Source organism: Leptonychotes weddellii, chromosome 5, assembly GCF_054177405.1.
Source record: "Leptonychotes weddellii isolate Sample4059 chromosome 5, ASM5417740v2, whole genome shotgun sequence".
Taxonomy (NCBI): domain Eukaryota; kingdom Metazoa; phylum Chordata; class Mammalia; order Carnivora; family Phocidae; genus Leptonychotes; species Leptonychotes weddellii.
The window spans coordinates 60,766,621-60,778,155 of record NC_138373.1 but is presented as its reverse complement, the minus strand read 5'-3'; the positions used below and the strand labels follow the sequence as shown (position 1 = coordinate 60,778,155).

The following is an 11,535-nucleotide window of genomic DNA, read 5'->3' as shown; positions in this document are numbered from 1 at the left end:
AAAAAAAAAAGGTGGCATCTGGGGCAGACTGGGTTGATGTCCACGGGAAATGAGCAGCCAAGACTCTGGAGCACTCTCCATTCAAAAAGGTGGTCAGTGATCAGCAACAGGTAAGTAAAGAGATGAGCAATTAGAAGAAATAAAGCCAAGGTTGAGTTATATGGTTGTGGCTTGTTGCACTGGGAAGCGTAGGGTTCTTTCCACATGAATCAGCTGAGAGGTTATATTACTAACAACATTTAAGTATGCATCCCTGGGTAACAGATGCTGAGGGAGGTACCATCACCTTACATTTGGATGACACTTTACAGTTTAAAAAGTGCTTTGATGTACATAATGGTTTCAGCGGACTCTCTCAATAAGCCTACTAGGTTAGCAGGTTATTGTTATCCCCAGACAGGTGGACTGACTAGTCCAGGTCCACAGAGTAAGTAAGGGCCACAGAGGGCATGAGAACTCAGCTCTGCTGCCTTTGAGGCTAGAACTTTTGTCCCTTCCTCCCATGATGCTTTTGGGAAGCTGCTGATGGTGGCTGCCATCTTTCCAGAGCTCATGGCCCGAGACAGACGGACGAACGCAGCACAGGGCATCACAAGCATATGGAAACACGCTGACTAATTGCCTCTAACATACAAATATCCCACCAGCACAGCAAAAGCGATAGATGGTGAACTGCTAGGGATGCAGAGGGTTAGCCCCGCTCTCTGGAAAATGTAGATTTTCAGAGGGATTTGATGTCTCCCTTATGCAAACATTACCTGAACTGCTTTTTGGGGTCATCCGATGAATGTGAACTACAGATTAAGTAAAGATGAATACAGGGATGCTATCCTGAGTGAGGATGCATTTTGAAATGGCCCATTAACCTCTTACCAGAAGGAATCCTTCCTTCGAAGCATGTTGGTGGTTTCCTGCCTTAAAAGGTGTGCAGACGGTCTGCCAAATCACATTATTATGCACAGCTAACTGCTTTGCAAAAACTGGTACCTGCGGATGAGCAGTCAGTGGGTTTGAGTAAAATACCTCAATCATAATGTTTCTTTAAAAATTAACAAGTGCAATTAGCCCATATTAATGAAATAATCTCGAGGAGTTCTTTTTTTTTTTTTTTTTTTTCTGAAGCTCCATTTGAGTCACACAAAAAGAAAAATGCATCTAAAAATCGTTTCCATTTTAGAACAGGCACATGTTAAAAACAGTTGAACTTATTTTTTCCCTCTTCAAATTCTGCAAAATTCACTCCCAGGTTTACTCTCTATGCCAAGTTTCAGAGCTGAGCAAATTTTTATGGTCTAGTTATAAACCCTAGAAAAACAAGGTTTATAGGAAATGTTGACACAACCTTAACTAAAGTGGTGCTAGCTGACACCTCTATATTTTCAATTTGGGGATTTCTACTGGGAAAATATAAACGCTAATTCAGCAAAGGAAGCCAACTATAATAAAAATGTTGTAGTCTTCCTGTTCACCCCATGAAGTTCTACTTCAAAAGATGCCAGTGCAATGTAGAGGTGAGTTAGAATTAGTATGCTCAGTATGCAGGGCACCTGCAAATAGCTCAGCCTCCTGGTTACTATAAACTTTGCCTCGGAATGCATGACCTCACCATGAGTCATGGCTGCCCACTGCAGCCCGGTCGGGGAGGTGGTGGAAGCTTCCAGGTTTTGACGCAAAAGGCATCTTGCGATCCTTGCACTGCACATCTTCCCGTCTACCATCAATAGAGACAAAAGTAGATTTTTCACAGACCAGGAGAGCAAGTTTCTAAAACAGAGAGAGGCCAAAATGTGAAAAGTTGAGCAAAGACACACGGTGGACGTTGATTTTGAATGTGGTGGGCTCAGACTGGGGCCAGTAACCGTGCCAGGGGGCATGCCGAAACATCAGACAAAGAGCGAACGACAGTTCTGATTTCCCCGATCCCTCTAAACAGCCCAGATGAGAAGCACATGTGTTCCATATTTAGGCTTGGATTTTTTTTTTCTTCTGAAACAGGAGGAGATGGGAGAAGGGGTGAAGTTTGACTCAGGTCCAGAGATAAAGACTGACATACACAAATGGACCATAATAGGGGGCAAAGCGAGTTAAGCTGAAGTAAATGTTTGAAAATCCTCAGCTAGGTAGACTAAACAATATTGGCCCAGGAGCCAAAAGACCCAGCTGTCCGTCCTGGCACTCCCACCAGGGAACCGCGACTCCAGGCAGCCTACAAAGCCTCCCTGGTGTCTCTGTTTTGTCATCTGTAAAATGGAGGCTAGCCTCCATTACGTGACGGTGGTGACGAGTGAGTAATGTGCCTGGAAGTGCTTTGTGAATTTTAAACTGCAAGATGAATGGGAGTATTATGTCGCATTGATTGCATTTCTACTTTGGAAAACTGTGTCTGGAAAATGGAAATATTTTGAATCGAGGGACAAATCCATCAGGATAAAGGGGGGGTAAAACCCTTCCTAATATATTTGTGATTGCTTTTAGTTCATCCTAGAACTGATTTGGAGGGCCATTTACTGCTGACATCTTTGCTTTTGTGTTAAGTCTAATAGTCTACTAAAAAGGCCATTTGGGTCACACCCCAATTACCATCACATATGTCTAAACTTCACCGGCTCACAGGGGACCACTAAGTTACATATCTTCGTGAACAGAAAGTATTTCGGATGATGACTTTTTTCCTCTCCCAGGTTTCTAAGCCCGCTGGCAGCATTTTTCCAGAGTGTTTTCAAAAGCTTTCACAAGATATTCCTCATAACACTGGCAAAAAATATGAAGCATACTTTAAAGGCTAATGCTTAACTTCTGCAGACCCTGATTTTTTTCAGGTTGAAAGGGAAGACAGTGAGTTTCTGGATGTACCTGTCAAGACTAAATGATTGTTCATTTCCTGTGAATTGGGAATAACGTAATAACATGCAGCTGGGGTGCTAGGCTGTGTTTCTTGCTTTTTCCTCTTCCAGAAGCTGGGTCCCTTACCAGCTGGGAAATATTACTGTATGAACGCGCTGAAAAACTAAAGGGAAATGAAAAGAACAACAACATTCTAGATGTCAGCAATCAGTTTGATGGTCTTACCTGTACCAACCTGAGAGGATTTTAATAGCAAAGGTTTGCAAAGATTAATTTAAAATGAGTTCTGAAAGAAGAAGAAGAAGAAGAAAGAAGAAGAAGAAGAAGAAAGAAGAAGAAGAAGAAGAAGAAGAAGAAGAAGAAGAAGAAGAAGAAGAAGAAGAAGAAGAAAAAGAAAGAAGAAGAAAGAAGAAGCAGAAGAAGAAGCAGAGGAAGAAGCAGAGGAAGAAAGAAGAGGAAGGAAGAAGAGGAAGGAAGAAGCAGAAGAAGAAGAAGCAGAAGCAGAAGAAGAAGAAGAAGAAGAAGAAGAAGAAGAAGGATTTACAAAGTCACAAAAATCTTTCTCTAGAATTGAGCTGATTAGAATTAACCCTGCCACAATTATGCATGCCAATGACTGGGTAAGTTTGAGAGAAACAATTTAAAATAATGAAGTATTTTCACCAAAGAGAAATGGATTAGTAGGAATCAAAGTATCCGTGTCTTGCTAATGCATTACCTGGAACAAAAAAAAACAAAAACATAAATTCAATGCTGAGTTTAAAATTGGAATTCAGCAAAATGTAATCTTGGGCACTTATTTTAAATGCACGCTTATATCTTTTAGGATAATAAATTTTCTTCCGTGTTTCATTAGCCATTGCACTATACATTGTGATTATATCAGATGTTAGATGCTGAGAGATGGGGCTAACATTTCACTTCAGGGAGCTCCCATTCCAACTCATCATCACGATTCATTAAAGAAAGAGAAGGGGGGATGGGAGCAGAAGAGAGGGGTTTTCCTGGGGAGGTGAGGAATGCAAGGAGAGAGAGGCCAAGGCAGAAGGAAAGTCTCTGCCTGTGGAAATCTTAAAGCATCGCCGCCCATCGCACCCTGACTTATGTTGGAAGAAAAGAAATGGGGGGCCTCCGGAGAATGTGAGGGGCTCTAGTCACCCGGGATCACCATGTGCGTGTGGTTCTCAAATCTGGCTAGCTGTCAGAATTACTGGGAGAACTGTCAAAAATAGAAACCACTGGGTCCCATCCAGTCCTGGGATAAAGCTTGTACGTGACATCGGTATGTTTTGAAAAAACCCAAACCTACAATTGATTCTGAATGCTGAGCCAGGGTTGAAAACCAGGGGTAGGTGACAGTTGGAAGTACCCTGAACAGTGAGTTTGACAATACTGTACCTTATCTAAGTCTCTGTCATATTGTTTGAATCCGAAGAAAGAGCTGCATGGCCTGATGTAGAGGAGACCGACGTTAGATGATGAGGATGACAATAATAAAAATTACCGAACACTCCTGGAGCTCCCTGGGGACTCTTCTCTGGAATGACATAGCACTTACACATCCATTAGGTCATTTCTTTCCCTCTATCCCTCCCTTAGTGCCTTGAGGCCGGCAGAACGAGCATCGTCACCCCATCTTACAGGTAAAGAAACATGCCACGTCCCGCTGAATCCCCCCAGGGCATGTGGGTGGGCTGACCCCCATTTAGGGCTCCTTCCCCCTTCACACGCCCTCCGCACCCCCTCGGCCTGGCCTGACAGCTGATTCAGCAGCATGCCTGAGGCAGGAGGCAGGGTCCTCTGCTCAGATGATTTTATGCTCCTGTGGCAGAGAGGGGAGAATTCAGCAGTCACACACTTAGCTCCCAAGTTGACGGCAATCGGATCAAGAAGCTTTGTGTTTTGTTTTCTTCGTAAAGAGTTGGCTGACAACCAGCATGCAGGATAGATTTTTGGCTTTCCACGGTCCACAAGTCCTTTTCTGAAGTTACCCCATTGTGTCTTCCACGACTGTATGGTTGCTTCCCGGGATTCAAGAGAGAAGAGACAGGAGACAACGACCCAGGGGGATAGTGGGCAGCAGGTGGCCCCTGGCAGGCCTCGTGGAGCGAGCAGCTGGGCTGGGCTCCTTTCACATCTCGAGAGGCAAGGGCTCCCCAGGTGAAGGACGGAAGAAGACACTAAGAAATCTTCCCATTTATTTCCCTGCCGCCTGAGTAAGCTTTCAGTAACCTTGGTCTCTCGATTCAGCTGTGCTGATGGGAAGAAAGCATGAGCCCAGCATCTGCGTCTGATGGATGTTTAGAGCTGGAGGTTATCCTTTCCGGGGAAGACTGTCTGGGAATGGACTTGGGGACAGAGACATTACAAAGCGTGACGCTCGAAGCTCTGCTTTTGCTGATCTGATTTACCTAATGAACAAACTTACTTCTCATTTTACGTTAGCATAGACGAAACTGCCTACATAAGATCATTGTCTGAAGGCGTGTGATGCTTTGGTAGCTACCGAGGTGGCCAAAGAGCAGTGTTAGGGCTCACGGACTCTCTCCCCCAGATAATAGTGGGCACCTCAATGACTCATTGTAGTCATAGGTTCACCCCATCCTATAAAAATATATTCATAAAAGAGTATCATTCAGGCTTTTATAAATTAGTAGGCTGACCACTCATTGGACCATATTTTCTACGGGTCTGAAGGTAAAAGGTCGGTGGTATTTTAGTTATGTTGAAATCACATCTGATTTCATGACAGCCTACGGAGAAACCTATTTTTGATAGTAACAAAAAGGAATTTCATATGCAGTCGAATATATGGAACTTAGCTAACTTAAAAAAAAAAAAGATTTTATGTATTTATTTGAGAGAGAGAGAGAGCATGAGTGGGGGGAAGGACACAGGTAGAGGGAGAAGCAGACTCTCCTCGGAGCAGGTCCCTGGGATCGTGACCTGAGCTGAAGGCAGACGCTTAACCAACTGAGCCACCCAGGCGCCCCTTAGCTAACCTTTTAAACCAAGTATGTAGAGCCACTTTTTGGGACTAGAATGACCAATGGGTTTCACCTGAGCACTGAGGGGCAACTGGCTGAAGGGGTGTCTTGGAGAAAGCTGGTCTGGGCACAGCAAACAGGTGTGGCAGATGGATTAGTGATGTCTGCTGTGGAAGGACAAGGTCCTGGCCTGGCTTGTTCGCCATCTCTGCCCGGAAGAAAGGGGAAATACTGAACTATGCAGCCACTGCGTACCTCACTACGCACAGAGACCGTGGAGATGCATAAAGAATTCCTCTGATGGCACAGTTTTCGCCAGAGCCAAGACTCAATTGATAATTTCAAATAGTTCTAGATTTGAGAGCATTATTCAAACTACTTAATGCATATCTGGGTGTCTAAGAGAGGAAGGATTATTCATTTTTCTCAACACATTACACGGTTATGTGAAATTCTGGAATTAAGTCTGTCATCATTATGGTAGTGAATGTCAGTCAGAATCTTCCAATTATGTAAGTGGCTCACAAATAAGCCTTTTCCCTTGAATTCCGTCAGCACTCAGGTACACGGCAGCCTGGTTATTTTCATTAATTCAGTTTTCATTGCCTTCAAAGCAAATGCCATCGTTTGGTGATCATGGTGCCTGTGGGGAAGTCATAAAGTCTGTCCTATTTCTAAGTTCCACTGTAGAGTGTCACTGAGGATGCAGCTCTAGCAAAATCATTTGCTTTCTGTTACAGATATCGATGGAAAAGCAAAGTGGGGTTATCCTTCTGGAGAGACCACGAGTTTAAGATGATTCATGTTGCAAAGAAACAGCTTTCTTATTGAATAAATGGCCTTTGCATCAGGTTGTTTTAAATTGCAAAATTTAATTTCAGATGGAAGAAAACGTTCCTCAATTATATTGCAAATAATGATATATTTATACACATCTTTAGCATGTTTTCTGCCAAAGCTTTATCATTTCAGATCATTTTCGTTGTGTGTTTCTGAGCTGCAGACTATTCCTCTTACTTTTCAAGTATATGGACACTTTTCATTATCCATTGATTGGGTCCTTGGATTTGCAGTATGACTGCAAAGGGTTTGATTCTAGTTATTTTATATAGCCGGGCAGGTGACTAGTCATGAAAGAACCCTCCAAGAATTTGTTATTCCTTCCCCTACCGATCCTCTCCCTGTTGGCTAACAAATCCATTTTCTGGGACCTCCATCAGCAAATCATAGTCCCAGATTTCCAGCTGCCAGTTAGCATCTTGCTGCTTTCTCCAAACCAACGTGAGCCCAGCCAGAAGTTTCTTTTAACTCATGCTCTTCTCCTTTTCCTCATGCGTGTTCTAGCTACAGGGCCTTTTTTTTTAGGGTGTGGGGGTGAAAGTGGAGTTTGCTTTAATTATGAAAGGAGGAAGCAGGACACGATTTTTCTGAATTCTTACCTTGTCATCTTAACAGAGCACATTATCTTTTCTGTTTCCATATATCATTCGTCTTTGGGGATGTCTGGGGACCAAATCCAGAAGCTGGTACTGGGTCCTGCCTGAAGCCATGAGGGAAGCGAGGCGTTCCTCCTTTGGGGTCACCGTTTCTGAGATAGTTTTGTTCACCAAAATGGAAATTTTCTCTGAAATTATGTATATGCAGAGCCTCGAGGAGAATAGATGTAGGGCATGATTTGCTTTTATTCAACCCTAGTGGCTAGCACAATAGAGCCCCCCCCCCAAAAAATAGCCTTTATTGCATACGAAGGTATTTCGAGCTGGGTGAGCACAAAGTGCGCATTTGCCTTAATTTCAGCATTTGACAGAAACTTCTTTTAGAATTTGTGTCATGAAGGCTGGTTGACTCTTCACTACCCATTCTCCTCTATTACCAGCCATACACCCGGGGGAAAGTTTCATTTGTGGGGCTCCCTGTAGGTGCGGAGGCCAGGGGGCCGCTGAGACGGAAACCTCTGTTGTTGGGTGGAACTTTCTCTATCGGACTAGGTGTTGGCTACCTCCAGGGAGGAGTTTCTCCTTTTATCCTGTCAGTGGATTGCTGAGGCCTTAAAACTCATCTTAGCTCGGGGCGCCTCGGTGGCTCAGCGGGTTAAGCTTAAGCGTCTGCCTTCGGCTCAGGTCATGATCCCAGGGTCTGGGATCGAGCCCCGCATCGGGCTCCCGGCTCAGCGGGGAGCCCCCTTCTCCCTCTCCCCTGCTCGTGCTCCCTATCTCTCTCAAATAAATAAATAAAATATTTAAAAAAGAAAACTGGTCTTAGCTCATGTTCTTGGGATTGTGAGGCTTGCCCTTCCAGTGAGTAGTTTGATAAAGGTCATTAGGAAATGGAGAAGGACACAGTCTGGTCATGTTAATGCAGCAGCATAGAAAACAAAAATGCAAAGATGCCGGTGAGGATCTTACCAATTTAAATCTAATTGCAAACACATTGCCTTGGAAAAATTTAGGCATGATAAATCCAAGTGGGAAGGTTACCTGCATTAACAAGGATAGATTTGTTATTTTAATCAGAAAATGTTAAGTACTGGGGCGCCTGAGTGGCGCAGCCGGTTAAGCGACCGACTCATGGTTTCAGCTCAGGTCGTGATCTCAGGGTCGTGAGATCAAGCCCTGCATCGGGCTCCATACTCAGCACAGGGTCTGCTTAAGACTTTCTCTCCCTCTGCCCCTCCCCCAGCGCTCTCTCTCTATTTCTCAAATAAATAATCTTTATTTTTTTATTTTTTTTTAAAGATTTATTTATTTATTTGAGAGAGCGAGAAAGTACATGAGAGGGGGGACGGTCAGAGGGAGAAGCAGGCTCCCTGCCGAGCAGGGAGCCCGATGCGGGACTCGATCCAGGGACTCCAGGACCATGACCTGAGCCGAAGGCAGTCGCTCAACCAACTGAGCCACCCAGGCGCCCTCAAATAAATAATCTTTAAAAAAAAGAGAAAAGAAAACTTTAAGTACTAATAGTTATCAGCAATAGCGTCAGGTGTCGCGAGTAAAATCCTGAGCAAGAAGACATGGCCCAAGACCTTCTGGAGTTGACAATCTAGTGGGGAAGATAAATAGTAAAAATACAGAATCAGGGTAGAGGTGACAACCACGCAGGGTATGCACTGGCCAGCTTCAGGGGACATTTTGCACATAGAGTACAATATAAATGGTGCCCCACTGCTAGGCACGACGCATCCAGCCATGGAGGTGGTGGCGCTTGCGATGAGTTTTCTAAAGTGTGCTAAGTAAATGGTGATAGAGGGCGTACTGTGCCGTGGGAACACAGAGCACCAGCACCGGCCTAGCCTAGGAGGGGGTTTCTTGGATTAAATGGCATTACACCTGAGACTTCAAGGTCAGCCTGAGCTAGCCAGACCAAGAAGAAGAAGAGTTGTGCAGGTAAGAAGAACAGCATATTCAAAGGCCCGGATAAGAGGTGATAGGGCCAAGGTAACCAAGGAATACATATACGTAATGTTATAGAATAAATATAAGGGACAGTCCTTGTGGCCATCTGGAAGGCTTCTCTTACTCGCTTTACAAATCCAGATTAGCTGCACTCAAACTTGATGGGCTGTGAAAAAGAGGGAGCTCCTCACCTCCCACCTCTGGTTTCTAAAGGTCTCAGCAACCTTGTCCCATATTTCCCCATATAGTACAGTTGGTTCAAACGCTCCGGGAAGATTCCCTGCCTCCAGACAGATGGGTCCCAATGGTGGGCTCCCGATCCTGCCACCTGTTCAACTTTGTCAAATGTCAAGCATTTTGATTCAGAGGAACTCAATCAATCCAACTGTGACATTTCTCTGCTTCATGTCTTTTAAGGCGTTGGGGATTAGAAGAGAGAACAAAAGACTTTGGGGGTTCTAGGTCAAAGTTCTTAGCATGGCTTACAGGGTACAGTCATCTCCCACAGGGCAGGGCCATTGCTATCTTGTCCCTTAGCATTTGGCACAATAGCTGGCCCAGAGTAGCACCGGGGAATAAATGAACAGACGAATGAATGGTCAGGCAACCTTGCCCTGCCCGCGGTGTCCCGCTTTGGTCTACTCCAAAAAGAAGCGGACTGGCTTCCAGGCAGGGCAAGCCCCCATCCAGCGAGCACCTGGGTGTTCACAAGAGAGAACCGCCCCCCGCCACAGCTCGCTGACCGTTCACGTTTCCGGTCTGCCCTTCCCCCGCATCCTGGAGCGCTGGCTCTCCAGACACAACCAGTCCAGGGGCATCATTTTAATATCCCTGCAGCTTGACACGTCTCAAAATTTTGGTTTATTGCCCTAAAGGGAAAATCACACAAGTGTGAAAGATGTATGCACAAGAATATTTGCTGCAGCATTGTTTATCATAGTGAAGAACTGGAATGACCCAAATGTCCATTAATGGAGGGCTGGTCCCATAAATTATGGAATATAGCACACAGCGGAATATGAAAGCAACCTTAAAATGGAAGAAGGAGAGTCTATTGTATTTAATCAAATCTGAGATACTATCATTTCTCAGATGCATCATTATTTTATGATACTAAGAAAAATAAATGCTGTCAATTAAAAGATACAGTGCTTTCTTGTTACCTAGAATTTTTATTTTATACTTATTAGTTCTTTATGACTTAAGCATATTTTTATATATTATTCTTATGCATACATGAAAGAAAAATATAAAAATAATAAATTAATATGTTTCTGGGGGCGCCTGGGTGGCTCAGTCGGTTAAGCATCTGCCTTCGGCTCAGGTCATGATCTCAGGGTCCTGGGATCGAGCCCCACATTGGGCTCCTTGCTCAGCGGGGAGCCTGCTTCTCCCTCTCCCTCTGCAGCTCCCCCTGCTTGTGCTCTCTCTCTCTCAAATAAATAAAAAAAATGTAATGTTTCTGGAACTTCTTCATATTGAGATTCCAGCTCTTCTGAGGGCTTCTTAACTCAGAGTTGTCAATGTCCATGTATTTCTAGATATCATTAAGAGTGTCTGGATGCTGAGTTTCTTAAGAATGCCTGAAAGAGAGAAAGCCATGGGCTCCTCAGCCGGCTTTGCCGTTATGTAGCACTGGCCAATTTTGGACTTGCGCTGGGGGAATATTGATAAACCATTTCAGAGTTACTTCCAACAAACCTCCCACGCTCCTCCCTCAATAATGTTCTTCCCGGGGGGTTAAAAGGGAACTCACCTCTTGCTCATGGGTTTTCTCCTATGGCATTAACACCCATTCTGTATGTGTCGATGTTTTTGTGAATGTGCCTGCAAGGCTGCTGCGTGGCCGGGCACCCAGTGTGCTCAGATGCAGCCCCACTCCACGAGTGCAAAATGTCTTTTTAAAAAGGCGTTTTAGGGACGCCTGGGTGACTTAGTCAGTTAATTAAGCATCTGACTCTTGATTTCAGCTCAGGTCATGATCTCAGGATCGTGGGATCAAGCCCGGGTTCAAGCCCTGCATTAAGGCTCCCTGCTCAGCTCGGAGTCTGCTTGAGATTCTCTTTCCTCCTCTCCCTCGGCCCCTCTCCCAGGTCACGCATGCGCACTCTCCAAATCAATCAATCAATCAAATCTTGAAGAAAAAGGCATTTTAGAATCAATGAAATATTTTACATGGTCAAAACATGCTGAGGAGTGACAAAATGTATAGTAAATAAATGTGTGTAGTACATATACAAGTATGTATGTACATCTATTTGTATCGATATGAAATTAACATAAGGGATGTTAAATATAAGCATGAGGGATGT

At 44.3% G+C, this 11,535-nt stretch overlaps 1 long non-coding RNA gene across 1 annotated transcript in view; it reads left to right on the top strand.

The window, feature by feature from the left end:
• LOC145721682 (uncharacterized) overlaps nucleotides 1-7,553 on the top strand; it is a 31,988-nt gene extending 24,435 nt beyond the window's left edge. Inside the window, exon 3 of the long non-coding RNA XR_014145518.1 lies at nucleotides 6,572-7,553. This is a non-coding gene — a long non-coding RNA (uncharacterized LOC145721682). The remainder of the gene's footprint in view (nucleotides 1-6,571) is intronic.
• Nucleotides 7,554-11,535: the final 3,982 nt, after the last annotated feature.